Source organism: Vicugna pacos, unplaced genomic scaffold (assembly GCF_048564905.1).
Source record: "Vicugna pacos unplaced genomic scaffold, VicPac4 scaffold_19, whole genome shotgun sequence".
Classification (NCBI taxonomy): Eukaryota; Metazoa; Chordata; class Mammalia; order Artiodactyla; family Camelidae; genus Vicugna; species Vicugna pacos.
This window is the reverse complement of record NW_027328740.1, coordinates 64,173,557-64,187,422: the sequence shown is the minus strand read 5'-3', so window position 1 is coordinate 64,187,422 and position 13,866 is coordinate 64,173,557. Positions and strand designations below refer to the sequence as shown.

The window sequence follows — 13,866 nt, the reverse complement described above, 5'->3', positions numbered from 1 at the left end:
AATGTTAACATAAAAACTCCTACAGGAATATTCACCATTACTTTTCGCCATTAATTTTCAGAGCCAAAAAACAGAAACAACCCAAATGACTATCACGTGATGAATGGGTAAATAAAGGGGCCCAGCCATACAGTGAAATATTATTCAGCAATAGCAAAGCATAGAGTACTGACTCAGGCCACAACATGGACAAACATTGAAAACGTTACTCAGTGTGAAAGAAGTCAGTCAAAATAGACGGTTCCACTTACATGAAGTGACTCGATTTGCATGAAATGTTCAGCACAGGCAAATCCACAGAGACAGAAGAGTGGCTCCCTGGGGCTTGGGGAGGATGGGGAAGTTGATAATGTCTGCTTATGCGTACTGGGTTTCCTGTTGGGGGGAAGAAAATATTCTAAGATTGACTGGGATGCACATTTCTGGGCATAGAGTAAAATCCGCTGTACATTTTAATGGGTGATTTGTATTAAAACTGTTAAGAACAAAAGCACCTCGGATTAGTACCTTCCATAGTAAATGCAAATTGCTAACATTTATTACAGGAAGAAGAAACTGCCCTCAGCATGAAAGCAGGAGATCAGCAAATATTAGTTAACCGAAATTGGACAAGAGCATTTCACTTGAAACTGTTGCTGAGTGTACAAGAAATATTCAGACATGACAAGGAAAATCAGTTTGACATCACGAAGAAGCATTCTGCTTCAAATGCAAATCAAGGATTCGGCAAGCCCAGCTGCTACAAATGACCAGAGAGGAAACCTGGTTCTTAAAACAAGCACCAGAGCCAACAAGGAAATGGTGGTGAGGAAAGCAGGCGGCCTAAAATCTGGAACAGTGTGCTACAAATAATTTCTCCACTGAAAATTCAAAAATAAAATGAAAGTGATGTAATGCTGTGTTGAACTCACGTGAATGGGCTTCCTGCAGTGCTTGACAGTTCTGTAACCCCGAATGACTCAGGAGAATCAGCATGGCTCCTGGGAGTCCCCAAGTAACTGCCCATCAGCACGCTGACCACCATCACATCTGCCAGGGTTGAATTGCAGAGAAGAGAGCAACCTCTGAAAGGCACAGGGAATGTTGACAAGGGAATAAAAGGCTGCGGTCAATCCTGGGACAGAGGCCCTGTGAGCAGAGGCCAGAAGGCTGCAGGTGAACTGGAGTGGCCCTGGGGCAGGAAGGGACCACAGGGGAGCATATCTCAATTATCTCCTCTCTCTCCCTCGGGTAGGAGGGATAAAGCCTGCATCCTTCTCACCTGGGACTGTGGGTTCTGGCTGGCGGAAGTCTTACCGACAGGGAATGAATTTCTCAAGACTGTGGAAAAAGGAAAGAAAGCGAGAGGGATTAGGGAGCCAAATCCCCGAGTCTCTCAAATGCTCCCATATTTATTGTGTATAATCAAAGTAAAAAGTCAATAACAGTTGTGAGATAGTAGGCAGGAACTTGGGGAAAGAAGGGATGAGACAGAGATTGTAGACTCCACCATGAGTACTAAGGCTTAGTTTACCTTTAGGGAAGTCATGGGCTGAGGGGAACAAGATACATTTTTTAGACATGTTCATTACAAAGCAGACCACCAGACCAGCCTGGTCCCTGTTTTGGGGATAATAGACTATCTAACACCACGCAGGCCTGGCGTTTATAGCTGAGGGCCTGGGTCATTGCTCTGCAATAAGCAGTGTGCTATCTATAACCTCAAATATGCAAGCAAGGCATTGTCTCTGCTTTTTATGGCAAGGAGACAGGAGTGAGGATGCACAGGTGTTTGCTTTAAAGCAGTTAATAAGCACATTTTTTTTCTTAAAGTTGACAGGCGGCTGCGATGTGTTACAACTTGTTAACTCAATCATGGGCTCCCACATGGAACCATTATGGAGGACATCCTAGGATGAAAAATCCTGGCTCTGGATCTTTTCCTGCCAGCTTCGGCCACTCCAGCAGGGTCTAGACACATCCCTGAATAACGATCCCACAGAACCACCTAAACTCTTAACTCCTGGTGCTTGAAACTTAATTTTAGCTCTACACAACTTAATGTAGAAAAGTTTCAGAAATAAAAGATATTATATTCTTTTTATATCTCATCATAAGACTGATTTTTCTGATTGCTCTAAGCTGCTTCTACATGGTAAAGCACCTAATTCTGCAGGTGAATTCAGTACTTTCCTTTGGGCATAACTAGACAGTCTGGGCTGTCTGACTTCTATTAGTCAAATACCAATACACTTAATTGATTTCTTTGTTCATCAATTTCAGCCTGGAGGTGAGGGTCTATCACTATTTTCCTCAGCCCACCCTCTACTCTTTTCTCATCAGCATCTCAGGCCTCCTGAAAACAAAACAAAGCATTTGTTTCCCTTCATCTACACTTTCCACAAAGGCAACAGGAATCATCATGCCTAGAGAATGAATTCAACACAAATGTTAAAACAAAAATCTATAAACCTGAAGCAACTCCATCTCCGACTCATGATACACAATGACATGAGAGTAAGTGTGTCAGGTACAAAGCATGCGTGAGCCTGACCACCTCATTTCTATTCTTCAAAGGAAGGAAGGTTTTCGTATTTTTTATTATCATTCTTTGTCATTGTTTCTGATTAAGCCAAAAAATTTTTTATGAAATAATTAAGCACTGCAATAACAGATTTTCGCTGTATCAATTACAGAAGGAATTCAGAGGGGATAGGAAAACCCACCTCTGTAAAAAATGCAAAATTCCTTCCCCTGTTAAGAACACGAATACAAAATGCAACAGAATTCAAATTCTTGTGGAGAGGACAAAAGCCACAGAATCAAAGCAAAGTCATTATTATGACTCAATCCAAAATTCACTGGACAAACATGCTCAATGCATTCAAATAATTTTTAAGGCACACTGCAAACCATTCACTTAATTATCTACAGGCTAGAGGAAGAATTTCCCTCTATAACAGACAACATAAATCAATAGGTTGCCCCACCAAACAAGGAACAAACATCAGGTTTTTTGCAGTTCTGATAAATCAGCAAGTTTTAAAGATCAAAATCCAGAAATTTTAAACATTCATTCACACCAGAATGAATCAAGCACTTAAAAAAAATAAATAACCCAAAGAAACTAAACACATTGATCACGTACCTGGATCAATGAGAAATTCTTGTACAGCTGGAAAAAAAGAACAGTCTATAGACTTATACTTGAAAAATAAAACTACTTTTAAAGATAACTGCTAAAACACATTTCATCATTCATGTTGCCTTGAAAAATCTGAGGCACTTGTCTCTGATCAGAAAAGCAATTCTGAGTATTAGTATGTTACAATTCAGTGCCAGTTTGCTTTAGAAGAAAAAAGAAAAGCTACTGTTTCTCATCTTGCACAAAGTTTAAAGAACCTCCCTGCCTCTATCTCCTCCCATTTTCTAAGCTCATGCTCCCCAACCCTTCTGAAACAATTATGAGAACCTCTTATTCCCACCAATATGCCAAATCACAAAAGAGTATCAATTTATTTGTGTAAATATATACCTACACCTTGAACTGGAGGAGAAAGATTTCAGAAGGCTATATGGAACTTATTGCTACATTCCTGAAATCACACACATACACGTTCACAGAGACACAGACATATACAAACTGAATTACTGGGCACTTCACAAGCTAAGGACTTACAACTTCTAGAAGATAACTTTGTAGTTAGTTTAAAATACAAAACGGTCAGCTTTTGAAAGCCTTGAACATTGCAAAATCATCCAAATATCAATGAGATCCAATTAGCCTTCTCTGTAGAATGTAATTCCCCATGATGGCAAAGCAGACCCTAAGAAGTAGTGGATCCAAGACTCGTGTTTTTCACTAGCTATGATCGTTTTAAAACATGTAAACAGATTTAGAAAGGTATGTCCCTATGACATTTATTCTTATTGAGATGGCATATGTATTCAATTGTCTATGCAGAAAATAGGACCCATGATGGTGTTTAAGAAATATTTTGTGTATTGAAATATTTATTTTTAAGTGCAGACAAGGAGGGTGGGTATTACTCCATTGTAGAGCACCTGTTGTGCACGCACATGTTCCTGGCTTCAATCCCCAGTACCTTCATGAAAATAAATAAATACAAGTGCTTACTTAAAAATAAGAATAAATTTATATAAAAAAATAAATGCAGACTAAAAACCACTGCAATCTAGGAGCCACAATTATAATAAAAAACAAGAGTTTCTATCAAATATTGACTATACGCCAATCACAGAGACAACCACAAATCACACCTGACAACCATCACGTGTGATTCTCAGCAATCCTACTAAGTAGACACGGATGAGAAACCCGGCTCTGCGGATGAGGAGACGGAGCTCGGAGGAGCCGGGGACACTGACCGTCCTGCTCCCCGTGACACCGCATCAGCCCAGGGCAAGCGCTGACAGAGCTGCACTGAGGGGACACCCAGCTGCATGGAACCATGGGGGATTGGGGAGTCCTAGAAAATACTCCAAAGTGTTCAATGAAAAACCATCTCAAATATATTACTCTGTGCCCCATCCTCTAAACACAGAACATGTCTGGGACCTTTTTGATGCCTCCGTGTCCTTTCTGCCATCATCAGTTACGTGCCCTCTCAGCGCGACCAGTCATGAACTGGACCCCATACGAAGTGCACTCAGATGGAAGAGCTTTAAAAGCTGTTTTATGAAGTTTGTAAGACTCTGTCTATTCCTCACACAGGCGGTCATCCAGCACTACTCACCAGTGCGGATGTACCACCTGAAATCACACCTTTCTGCTTTTTAAAATCCCTTCATGTAATACAGACTTTTAAACAGCAAAGAAGCAGCTCAACCACAGACAGTGGACAGCTTTTCACCAAATGGACTCGAACAGCACATCTGACAACCTGGAAGCCCTTGTCTTCTATTAAACCCACTTCCAGGTACTTCATCATTTTCGGATTGGTGGACTCGGCCTCTGAATGGCCTACTCAGAGAGATCCCATCCTCACATCCGGGGGTGGGAGAGGACCCTGCTGCTGGGAGAAATCAGTGAGGAAGGTGGACATCCTCCAGCCATTTCTGCACGGGTAGAAATGCCACATGCTCAGAAATTATACCGTCAGCACCCCTCGGCTCCCATGGACTGGTTTCACATTAAGCAAACTTATGACACACTGATGCAAGAAAACCAGAAATTTAATTTATTAATGTAACAGGAGATGTGAAACTACAAACCAGATTGAAATATCAGAGTTCAACCATGAGTACAGATTCTCCTCCACGGCCCAATCTCGGGCAGGCAGTCACATGGCAAGCGTGGACAGAAGCAGAGCAGGAAGGGTTTCTAGATTAACTCAATGGACTAAATTTCTGTTATAAGAACAGATCTACTGCCTGGAAAACAATTAATGCCAATCACGGGGCACACTCCATGGACAGTGGCTGAGACACGACTGTGAGCACCTGTATAACTCCACTTTCCCTGTCCTTTCTGGTCTAACTGATGCAGAGGTACAGAGATCCAGGGATGCAGATACCTGTAAACACCCAAAGCCCATCCCTGGGAGCCTGGAAACCAGATAGCCAGGATTTAAATCCCAACTCTGCCACTTACTAGCTCTGTTACCTTGGCCAAATTACTTACCCTCTGTGTGCCTCAATTTCCACACTGTAAACCTGGGATAACAATCAAATCTTTCTTACTCACTTGTTGTGAAAATTGGAGGATTCATTTCTGTAAAACTCTCAGAAAAGAATGTAGCACATTTTTGGTGCCCAACAAATTTCAATTTAATAAGAAAGTGATTTACAAGTCTCCCATCTAATCATCTTCTGTGTTTCATGACTATTCTGAGTCCCAAAGGAAATCCTTATTTCCCCTCTTATAAACTCTTGAGGAGCACCCTTCTGTTTCAAGCCACCACCTGTTTAAACTGAGGGGGGATTCCCTCCTCCCCACTCCTCTGGTCCATGGGAGACTGCTTCTCCCTTCACACTCCTGACCACTGGCCCACGGCTAGCCCTCCTCACACTAACAGATTGAGGTGTGAGTCCGGGGAGACAAGCAGGGCATATGAAAGCTTTCCTTCCCCTCCAGTGTTGGCCACCCTTAGGAAGCAGCCGGGATGCTCAGTTCCATGGCAAGACAGTCCTGTGCATTATGGGTCAGAATCTCTCAAGGGAATGCTCGCTGTGGACCAGAGTTACCTGGGACTGCGTAAGTCTCTAATTCTGGGACATAGTGTCATGACACTCACTCTCCCACAGCCCTGAATTTCATGGAGAACGTGGCTTCATCAGTAATAAAGGAGACATTTATCGCCTGCCTGTTCTTCTTTGTCATCTCTCAGTTGGCTGCTGGACACAACATGTGTATAAGTATTGGGTCCCCTTAAGCCCCAACATATATGAAGTAACAAAAATTCTGTGGCTTAACATTGGTTCAGGGCGACTGTGTAACTGTCCTGACTCTGCTGATGCTAAATTATGTGTATAGGAACTATGGAACCTCCTCAAATATCTTTCATCATAAAACCAGCTTTTCTTATTTTCCTGTTTCTCAGTAATTGCCAAAGACTATCAAATGATGGCTTCACACCAAATAGCAGTTAAGATTATGAGCCCTCTTGTCATACACACTGTGCTAAACACTTTACATAATTTCTAATTCTCACAAATCTACAAAGCAGAAATGAGTGTCCCCATCTCACAGACGAGGGAAAAACTCAGAACGAACTGACTCAGGATCACATAGCTCAGTGGCAGCGCTTGCACACAAACCCAAGTCAAAACACCACACCCCTTTGTATATGTACCAAATCTCCTACCACCCATTGGCACACAGCGGTGGGGATAATACTTAGGGAACTCAGTACACTTTTCAGCTTTAAGGTGCTCCAGAGGCCGCTTCTAGCTCTTTTATAAAATCCCGGCTCACTGGTTTCTAACACTGCAAGAAAAGTCCGATGTTGCAACTGTTTGCACAGGAAGTCTGAAATGTTCACAGCGAGATGATAGAATAAAACTAAGACATAAGCAGAATAATAGTTCCAGGTAGTCAGACATAATGGACATTGTGCTACCCTGAAGCATTAAGCAAAGGAATCAAAAAAAAAAAAAAAACGTTTAAGACTTCCTTTACAAACAGGAAAGTTAAGACTGTAAGAAGGTGCAACAGCGCCACCTATGGCTTAAAAGGCCTTCCTGGTTGCCTGGAAAGGTGCAACACAAAAATTGCCTGTGGATCAGAAACAAGAATCAGATAACTAAAAGCTTATGTAGTACATACTGCTCTCCTAGTCTTCATGTCTTGCACTGTAGCAAAAACCAACACACCTGTACTAGGCCTATATTCATAAAAGTCATGTCTGTATTTTTCCAACAGGAGGTAATCTAAGTATCTTGCAAAATACTTCTCAAAGAGCCAGGAAATCATAGAAGTGTATTGAAATACAAAAACATTTATTTACATATTAAAACAGCATGAGCTTTTTTCTATTAAAAAAGCTGACATGTCAAATCAATGTTTTGATATTTTAAAACCTATTAAGAGTGCAGAAAAATAAATCAAAATTTTCTTTAATCACAAAAGAGAGAAGCTTATTCCCTGAAAATGATCAATGTGGATTTTTCTAAACTTAATGCTTCTGGTCAGAGTCCTACGAATTTAAATGTCTGAGTGTATAGTTACACGGCAGCATGAACACTGAGTTGTAACAATACACATTCTGTGTAAATAATCTTCAAGGTCGTCTGCTTAAGTCAATTTAACTAGTCCCTGTCTCAATAGAATGATACAGATTTCATTAAAACTTCATACTGCACGCACACACACACACAAAACCCTGAATCCTTGTTACTTTAAGCCATATTCATATATATCCATATTGAATATGCATCAGAAACAAGCCACCCTCTTTAGTATTCACAGTTGATCCTTCTAAACTATCTGTCATTGTGACAGCACATTTTTACTAAGCAGCTCTTGGATGCTTTGTATACAAGGCGTCTACCTCTCACAGTCAGACATGGTAAACGGCATCACTCAAATTTCACAAATGAGGAAATATACTTAAGCCATGGAAACAACGTACATATTTATCATCAGGAAAGAAAAGAGTAAAGATTTTACTTTCAATATGCACTGACAAACTTTTCCTCCATACTAAGACTACATACATAAAACAAATTCAGTCATTGTAAATTATTCTGTCAATAAACACCACTAGAGAAAAACAAGCAACATCATTAGCAATGATTGGACTTTCAAAGCCCACTCCTATTTTGCACTATAATCATTTTTAATGTTTTGTTTTTAGTGCTTACATAGCACTAATATAAAGAAAACATAAACTATTTAAGTCATTACCTGAGAATGCAACATTTGTGAAAATGTACAATTTTAATTTATGCCGTTCTGTCTCACATTCTCACTGGTGTCTCTCCTTTGAAGGCCTCATCAGGCTGAGATCGCCAAAATCGGTCATTTATGGACTCACAGGAGTTCGGGAAACCACTCAACGGGAGGCTGATCAGAGGAGAAATTGAGAATGCATCCTGTGCAGCCTGGGTTCCAGCACCGAGCTAGGCACCGCCAGCTGCGTTTGATTTGGGACAAGCTGCCCACCTCTCAATCCCTCAGCTGCAAAAAGGAGACATTGATACCTACCGTCAAACACCTGCTTTGAAGTAAAACATGAGAAAAACAGTTTAGCCTTTGGTAGGTGTCCACTCACAGCAAGCTTGGTCATTATGATGATGAGGATTACTTTTAATAAGTTAAGCTAGACCAAAAATTAGAAATCACCATAAAGGAGAAACATTTTAACTCAATAAGCATTTCCTTTTGAATGGATTGATAAAAGTTCTAATGATTTTTTTAATAAACCAAATTTTGTCCATTAATTTTAGATTTACCGGTTTATGGACAAGTCTCCAAAAAAAGAATTAGAGGCCTCTAACCTCTGAATACTAAGAAAGTAAAGTTTAAAAAAATTATGGGGGAGAGTATACCTCAGTTGAGAGAGTATGTGCTCAGCATGCATGAGGCCCTCAGTTCAGTCCCCAGTAACTCCATTTAAAAACTTTTATTTAAAAAAAAGGAGAATTAAAGGAAAAAGATGGAGGACTACAGAATTTTTTTAGAGAATCCACTCAGATTTAAGATGGGGAAAAAATATCCATTTCTCACAGGAAATCTTGAGAACTATGTAAACCGGATCTGAGTTGTCTAGTCTTTAACATTATTCATGAATTCATATTACCAAGTCTTAAAACTACCTGATAACCCACAGTGGTGATAGTGATCATAAAACCTGACAATGCGGATCGAACTCTGGCTAGGACTGCTCTGTTCTGACATCTCTGCCCCTGAGGCCTCACCAGGCTGAGAGCACTAAATTTTGTCATTCATGAGCATCTCGTGTAAGTCTTCCACTTGTGCTTCTCAGTCTCCTCTCACCAGCCCCTCTGAGGGAAGCACTGTTATCATCTTCCCCACACGCAGATAAGGTCACTGAGGTACAGAAACTAAACCTGCTCCAGGTCACATCGGCATTAAAGGACGTCTGTATTTCTGCTGTTTTGCGATTGACAAAGGAATCTGAGATATCAATACAAGATAGACTGTTAAATAATCAAGTCTGTCAGCTCTTCACCTCAAAGAGCAGATACTATAAATTCCTGATGTAGGATGAGGCTGCCGCCACAAAATGACTCAGCTAGAAATTAATATCCAAGATGAAGCAGCGGATACACATAAATATTCATGACTGTCAACTCCTCTCACGGGTCTTGGCCCTTCACTGCCTGAATGGGGGTGAAATCCCCACCCGTGTCTGGGAGGGTAGCGCGGCTCTTCCAAGTCTCACCCAGGCTTCACAGGCTGTTTCCCCCTACAGACTGTCCTAAATGATTAAAAAGCTCACAAGATTTTTACACCAGCCAAAACTGAAAGACATTTCTGCATATGGAGCACTTTCTCAGGCTTAAACCATTTTTGCCTACACTCAGCAAGGGGGAAAAAAGAAACATGACTCTGCAAAGTCTCTTAGCCTTACCACTCACAGGAGTTGAATGGTCTCAGCACAAGATGACCCTTCACATTACAGGATGAGAACAAAATAAAGCCACCCCAACAACAAGCACTCCCAGAGACAGCGCTCAGCAGTCTTCTGCACACTCACGGTTGTGCAGCCCTCACCACCATCTATTTCCAGAACACTTCATCACCCCAATAGAACACCCCTGTCACTAGCAGTCACTCCACAACCCCCCTCCACCCAGCCCCTTGCAACCATCATCTGCTCTCTGCCACTGCATGAGCCAATTCTGGGCATTTCTAAGATCACTGAAATCAACAATATGTGGCTGTTTGTGTCTGGTTCCTTTCAGTTAACGTGCTGTTATCAAGGCTTTCCCATGTTGAAGTGGTATCAGCATGTCTCTTTTTTTTTGAAAATGTTAAACTTTATTAGAAGGTGGTAAATACTATCAAAAATAGTAGAGTGGGGTATAAGGGATGGGGTTTCAAAGGGAAAAGGCCGGGTTGAGCAGTCAGGGTGGACTACCCAGAGCAGATGGCTTTTTTCATATTCCCCTTTATTTATTTTTTCTTTTTTATTCACTCTTATGTCTGAATAATATTCCACTAAATGGAGATACTACATTTTGTTCTTTCATTCAGCAGCTATATATGGATGAGGTCCAGAAGAATGAGTGTAAGTGGTGGCTAGCAGGGATGGCATTTAAGCAAAGGGCAAGATGTGCTTTCAAAAAAAAAAGTGAACAATCAGAGGCACAAGGAAATTCAGCGCGTTTCTGAGAAAGTGCATGGTTGCTTCAGTAGGACTGCCATGCAGGGCTGTGGGGGATAGTGACAGGAGACACAGTGAGGGAGTCACCTAAGAATATCCCCACTGCAAGCAGCTCAGCCAATTCTCCTCCCTCATCCTGTATTTTAGAGACATTTTTGCTAGCTTTTCTCTTATTTCAAGTAACAGTACTTTAGTTACACATCTGATCATCTGCATCAGACCACATTAGCTCCAAGCCACAGAAAATCATTCACTGACCGGAGCAGCTCCAAGACATAACATTGATGGACCAGGGAGTCCTGCAGCATCCCATCCTGCAGGCACAAACCACACATGTTCCCTGGTGATGTCCGGAAAGTAAAATGCATGGAAATATCTCACTGCTGCTGCACGACATCTGCCCACAAATTGCCCCCAAATCATGCTGGCACAGCACTACTCAACCCTCGCACTACCCGAAAAAAAAAAAAAGAGAGAGAGAGAGAAAAGAAAAGAAAAGAGAAGAAAAGAAAAGAAAAGAAAAGAAAATATAAGAAAAGAAAAGAATAAAGCTAAGAAAGCAAATTTAGGCTCTTCCATTGAAAACCAGCAACCATCACTGCCAGTATCTGAGCTGGAATGATCCTGACTTCAAAAACCACTGTGCAGTTACTATTCAAATGTGACAGACATATATGTATTTCACTTAGATGATATTACAATAGGATTTTTCTTTTCAAAATTTCCAGTTGCAACAATAGCACAAGAAAGTTTATGTTTCATTTTTAAAAAAAAATCAATTATTTTCCACTTTGTTAATTTTGAATCTATTATTATTTTATAAAGGGAGCTATGCTGCAGATTATAAACCAAATATCTGGCTTCTGCAAACAAGACCTATATGACTTCACTATTTCAGAGCAAGCTTTAATGATGCTTTCAAATTGGGGGCTCTCACTAACAGCTCTTTAAATACTGTCAAAGATGTGCTATTATGTAATGCAAAGGGTCTACCTACACATCAACTCAGAAACCAAACAAACTACACGAAAGCCTTAGTTTATCATTTTAAAATATTCCTATTATTTTGAATATTAAATTTCTTAAAAGATAAGATATTTTTTGAGAAAGACATCAGTTGTATTAAATTTCCTCTCACCAAGAAAGCAATCTTTATCAAGAATTACTACCCCTATGAAAATCCAAAAGACAGGACGTTTCTAGCTAAGTTAACTTACAGATCTCAACACAAGCCTAAATCCTATCTGCTCTCACTTGAACGAGCCCAGCAAAGTCCTGGGCTACTCTGGAACTTAGCTCTTCTGTTCCATATGTTGGCAGAGCTAAGATCATCACACAAGGCAGGGAAGGAGAGAAGAGGTAAGTCCACCTGGCGGCCTCCATCTGTTTACTTCCAGCCACAAGGTGTCGCTAGAGCGACCCCGCTAACAAGCCCTCCACACAAGGAAACCCGGCATCCACTCTGCCCCTGCGGTCCCCAAGCAGTCCCGACGCCCCTCTCCCACTGGTGGCCTCCGAGCCTGTGAATGGTCTTCTAATGACCCTCCCAGTTGGTGACACCCTCCCCCTCTTCCCCGCTACACACACACACACACACACACACAGCCAAGGCAGCCTTCCCAAAGCACAAATTTGATTACATTTCCCCCACTTCAAACCCATCAGAGGCTCCCTGGTAGAGTTCTAGCCCCACCCCCGACCCTGCTTGTCCATCCTCACCTCAGTACCAGGTCCCCAGTGACCTCAGGGGCCCCGTGACATGCTGCTACTTCCCACTAGCCTCCAGGCTCATTTTAACTGTTTGTCAAGGAAGTCTTCCTTCCCTCCAACCTCCGCACTTTGGATTAGGTGCCCTGCTGTGTTAATAAAACATTTTAATCTAAGTCAACTTCTGACACTGCTAAGCTCTCAAGAAGCAAGTACATTTTGCTTACTACTGTGGGTCCACCCCCTCTCCCCTAGACACTCAGAATTGCGTGTGTTGTGAATAAAAGAATGAAGGGGTGGGACTCAAAAGGACAGGCAGAGCTGCTCTCCTAAGGGTCACTTCCTGCTGACACCCTTCACTGCCTCTTCTGTGTCAGTTCTAGTAAAAACCAAGCTCCTCCAAAGCCCTCCACCCCTAGGCCCTCTCCAGTGTCCTTCAAAGCAGGGTCACCCACCACCCTGGACCACACAGGGCAGTCTCCCCGAGTCCTCACCCCACAAGCCTCCAGGCCTCTACCCAGGCTGCTCCTGCCACCTGAGTCACCCTCTTGATTCCTTCCCCTGGCTGACTCTTACTCTGTCCCCAGAACTGAATGTAGAGCCAATTTCTTCCAGGAAGTCCTCCCTGATGATGTCCTTTAGCTCTTGGCTGGCTCCATCTACAGCAGCACTGCTTGGCGACCAACTGGTATTTGTCCACCTGCTCCTATGAGACCATGACCTCTTGGAGGCCACGTGGGAAAAAGGAGTGAGGTGACAAGAGGGGTGGGAAGAGCAAACAGGAAAGTCGCAGCTCAAGTCCCAAATTCAAGGATTCTGTCTCAGATAAAAAGAATAAACTGTTTCATACGTGTGTCATTTGGCTATGATTTTTGTGGCTCATGGAAAACAAGAGCTTGGTGTTCAAGCCTGAAATCTAAGTTACATGCAAAGAAATGTATATATTCATATCCAAAGGAAACCAGAGCTGCTCAACAACACTTTGCAGTTAAAATCCAAAGGAACTTTGATAAAGGCAATCTCCCTCTCTCTCTTTATTTTTATTTATTTTTTTTTTGGTATCATATAGTTTTAGAAGTATTTGTATAACTAAGTGATGGCTACAGCCTATGATTCTGCACTGGAGTGTTTGGGGCTAAGGAAGCCCAGATTACATGCACTGTGTAAATGCAATCACACCAACACAATGACAGGCGCCCTAGTGGCTGAGCTGAAGTTCCAAAGCAGAGAACCTTATGTTGGAAGACAGCTCTCAGTAGAAAGTAAGAAATGCAATGTTCTGTACTCAATCTCATTAGCTTTATGAGCCATTAACAGATAGTATGTCTTGTCTAATGAAACCCCAAAATATATTGTCATCTTCGAT

General features: G+C 41.7%; 1 protein-coding gene across 8 annotated transcripts in view; it reads right to left on the bottom strand.

The window, feature by feature from the left end:
- LOC140693122 (uncharacterized) overlaps positions 1 to 13,866 on the bottom strand; it is a 141,399-nt gene that overhangs the window by 105,634 nt on the left and 21,899 nt on the right. For 5 of the 8 annotated variants that reach the window (XR_012068798.1, XR_012068799.1, XR_012068800.1 and 2 more), the window contains exons 1-2: positions 912 to 1,186; positions 252 to 375 (exon numbers count right to left, since the gene is read on the bottom strand). The exons of 1 other annotated variant lie outside the window; for it this stretch is intronic. The gene's annotated coding sequence lies outside the window, so the exon portion shown is untranslated. Of the gene's footprint in view, positions 1 to 251; positions 376 to 911; positions 1,187 to 13,866 lie in introns of those variants that run through there. 2 more of the 8 variants (XR_012068801.1, XR_012068802.1) reach the window with 1 other exon arrangement.